The sequence below is a fragment of the Sturnira hondurensis genome, unplaced genomic scaffold (assembly GCF_014824575.4).
Source record: "Sturnira hondurensis isolate 20B ecotype Veracruz unplaced genomic scaffold, ASM1482457v3 Scaffold0013793, whole genome shotgun sequence".
In the NCBI taxonomy this organism is placed as follows: domain Eukaryota; kingdom Metazoa; phylum Chordata; class Mammalia; order Chiroptera; family Phyllostomidae; genus Sturnira; species Sturnira hondurensis.
The window spans coordinates 295,304-299,068 of NW_028086424.1; the positions used below are offsets into that span (position 1 = coordinate 295,304).

Genomic DNA, 3,765 nt, shown 5'->3' on the forward strand with positions numbered 1-3,765 from the left:
ATTCCTGGGCCAAAAGGTAGTACAATTTTAAGCTTTCTAAGGAAACCCCATACTGTTTTCCATAGTGGCTGCACAAGTCTGCTTACCCACCAACAGTGCACTAGGGGTCCCTTTTCTTCACCTCCTTACCAACACTTCTTTGTTGATTTGCCTATGATGGCCATTATGATAGGCATGATGTGGTACCTTATTGTGGTTTCAGTTTTCATCTCTCTGATGGGTAGTCATGCTGAGCATATTTTCATATGTCTCTATGCCCTCTGAATGTTCTCCTAGGAGAAGAGTCTGTTCAAATCTTTTCCTATTTTTAATTGTTTTTGCCTTCTTCCAGTGAAGTAGTGTGAGTTCTTCATATATTTTGGAGATCAAACCCTTGTCCGAGGTATCATGAGCAAATATTTTGTCCCATATAGTTGGTTCTCTATTCATTTTAATGGTGTTTTCTTTAGCTATGCAAAATATTTTTAATTTGATGAGGTCTCATTTGTTTATTATTTCCTTTATGTCCCTTTCTTAGGGGACATATCAGTGAAGATGCTTCTGTGTTGAATGTATGGGATTTTCCTGCTCGTGTTTTCCTTTAGGACTTTACAGTGTCACAACCTATATTTAAGTATTTTATCCACCTTGAGTTTATATGTATATGTATGAGTTTTGTGTATGCTGTAAGTTGGTGCTTGAGTTTCCCTTATTTTCATGTAGCTGTCCAGATATCCCAACACCATTTGTTGAAGAGGCTATTTTTACTACATTTTATGCTTCTTCCCTCTTTGTCAAGTATTAATGGACCACAGAGACATGGGTTTACTTCTGGGTTCTCTGTTCTCTTCCATTGTTCTGTGTTTCTGTTTTTATGCCAGCATTTGGCTGTTTTGATGACAGTGGCCTTGTACTACAGTTTGATATCAGGTATTGTGGTCCCTCCTACTTTCTTCTTTCTCAAAATTGCTGCAGCTATTTGCGATCATTTATAGTTCCATATAAATTTCTGAAATTTTTTCTTTATCTGTGAAATATATCATTGGTACTTTAACAGGGATTGCATTGAATCTATAAATCACTTTGGGTAGTATGGATATTTTGATGATGTTAATTCTTCCAATCCATGAGCATGTACTGACTTCCATTTGTTTGTGTCTTCCTTAATGTCTTTCTTCAGTGTTGTGTAGTTTTCTGAGTACAGATCTTTTACCTCCTTGGTTAGGTTTATTCTTAGGTACTTTATTTTTCTTGCTGCTATATCAAATGAGGTTTCCCCCCTGATTTCTGTTTCTGATATTTCATTTGTTCTGACATTTCATCTGACATTTGTTGATGTACAAAAATGACTTTAATTCCTGGATATTGAAATTGTTTTTATAAGCCCTAATATGACTGGAGATGGTCCTGTTGGAACACTGATGGTGAAGAAGCATTTACTCCAAAAAAGATGTCAACAGTGGGTATGCCTAGACAATATACACTAAGGCACACACCTTCCCGTCCCCATCCTAGTACAGCCAATGCATTCAAGACAGGGACTTTGAAGAACACAGACTCCATCCTGCCAGCCCTGACCACAGGTTCCTTTTCCAGAAGAGAAGATTCTGCATTCATCCCCAAGCTGCTGGCTACTAATGTTGAGATACATGCAGCTGCCACAAAACTACAGGTCTCACTCCGTCCAATTGACCCCACTCCTGGGATGGAGGCCATGTCATGGACAAAGATCCCTGGCACTCTGGACCCCTCACCCTTCCATCCTGACTCAGCTGGCAGGGTTCACCCACCAAGGCAGGAGGGTCATGGAGACAAGTGCTGCCACATAATCAGATCTGAGCACTCAGCTCCTTACTGAGTGTGGAGGGCAGCCATCTTTGATCCCAGCCCGTGAATAACCTGTATCAGCATTTTCTCAGGAAAATGGCTAGATATCAGGAACCAAGTACACTCCATATCTATTCTCATGGTGATGAAATCATTTTCAGCAATGTATAAAGGTGCTGGAGGCCTGGGTAAGTTGAAAAGCCATTGAAAGAAATGGGAATCAGTGGAGTATCACACCGTGGGGTCTCATGCTTGTGGGAGAACCAAAGACAAAGGCACCTGGAGGAAAGACAGCTGCTGTCAGGACAACAACAGACCTGATGGTGGACACTGTGCATTTACAGGAGCCTGGAGGTATTTGTTTCTGTTTGTGGAGCTGTCCATTCCTCCGGTCTTGATGTGAATGAGGGTTTGGTCAGTCTCTACAGAGTGCAGCTTCCTACCTGGTAATAGTGAGAAAGGGGCAGAAAGCCCTATCTCCTACTGTCCTCCTGGACTGGACCTGTGAGCACCAGGACGTGCCCCTTTGGAATCTCTGAACCTGGCACATTCCACTCTGAAAGATCCCTGAGACTCACCGGCATTGATTCCTGTATCACATGATCACTATTTTCATTGTTAAATAGATTCCATTCATGCATGTTCCCTTGTTTGCTTATTTATAAATTAGAAAAACTTTTGGGATGCTTGTATCTTCTTCAAACACAAATAAAGGTGCTATAAATATGTGCTTATGTTTTACTAGGAACATAGCATTTGTTCTTATGGATCAAACACTCCTTGGGCATTTTTAAAGTATAATTTCATAATAAACTGTGATGTACTTTGTTAAAAAGGGAAAAAATAAAGCAACTTAGTGAAGAAGATGTCAGTGGTCCCTGGTGATACAGTATACTCACTTGTTTATTGTATGCAGTGAAAAGTTGAGAAATCAGATTCACAAGGAAGAAATGTCCCAGAATACAACTGAGGTCTCTGAGAGGAAATCCCTGCTCCCAAGAGAAAGCTCCTCTCTTCCCTACCAGGTCCACATCTTTCCCCCTCACTGTTCTTGTGATTGGTAAGACATCAGCGCCCCCCTGGTGTTCTGAGAAGCCCCTGCGCCCTGGCCTCCTGCCTCCCACAGGGAGGTTTGGGTCTGGGCTCACACTGACTTCCCTTCACTGTGTCTCTTGCACAGTAATACACGGCTGTGTCCTCAGCTGTGAGACTGCCCAGTTTTAAATAAATTTGGCTCTTTGAGGTGTCCCTGGTGATGCTGAGTCGGGATTTCAGTGCTGGGTTGTAGTATGTACTTCCACCACTCCATATAACACCGACCCACTCCAGCCCCTTCCCTGAAGCCTGGCGGGTCCAGTGCACATCATAGTTTGTTAATGAGAATCCAGAGACAGTGCAGGTGAGGGAGAGAGCCTGTGAGGGCTTCACCAGTCCTGGGCCTGACTCCTTAAGTTGCACCTAGGACACGACACCTGTGGAAAAGATGCATCAATTTCTGTCACTAACATGTAGTCACCACCATCCCAGAGACTCATATTTGACATCTGAGACACTCACCCTGGAAGGCTGTCACTAGACACAGGAGGAGAACCAGAAGTCTCATCTTCTTCTAGTGCAGAACTCTGCCTTCCCCAGAGACCTCAGCCCCGTGTGAGGAGAGAGCTGTGATCTCCTACAGCTCAGGGGAGGATGTACCCTGGAGCTCGGAGAGAAATTTGCATGTGGGGACTCTGCTGCCATAAGTGGAGGGGGCTGAGGTCACTTCCCCATGTGCTTTAGTTCATTTCTTTATTGGACTCCATGGTTTGGATCAGGGATGGCAGAGTAGTTAGGTTATGAGACACATTGGACTCAAGATAAGGGACATCCCGTTTTTCTATTTTTAAAAATTTATGCTGATCAAGATGAGAGGGTGACACTATTTTAATATCTTGGACAATAAAATTTATTAACATTATG

The 3,765-nt window shown here is 42.8% G+C and overlaps 1 long non-coding RNA gene across 1 annotated transcript; it reads right to left on the reverse strand.

The window, feature by feature from the left end:
- Window positions 1–3,078: 3,078 nt before the first annotated feature.
- On the reverse strand, window positions 3,079–3,492 carry LOC118998076 (uncharacterized). Its single transcript, XR_005068802.1, has 2 exons — window positions 3,364–3,492; window positions 3,079–3,278 (listed from the first exon to the last, which is right to left on the reverse strand). It is a non-coding gene; the product is annotated as an uncharacterized LOC118998076 (long non-coding RNA).
- Window positions 3,493–3,765: the final 273 nt, after the last annotated feature.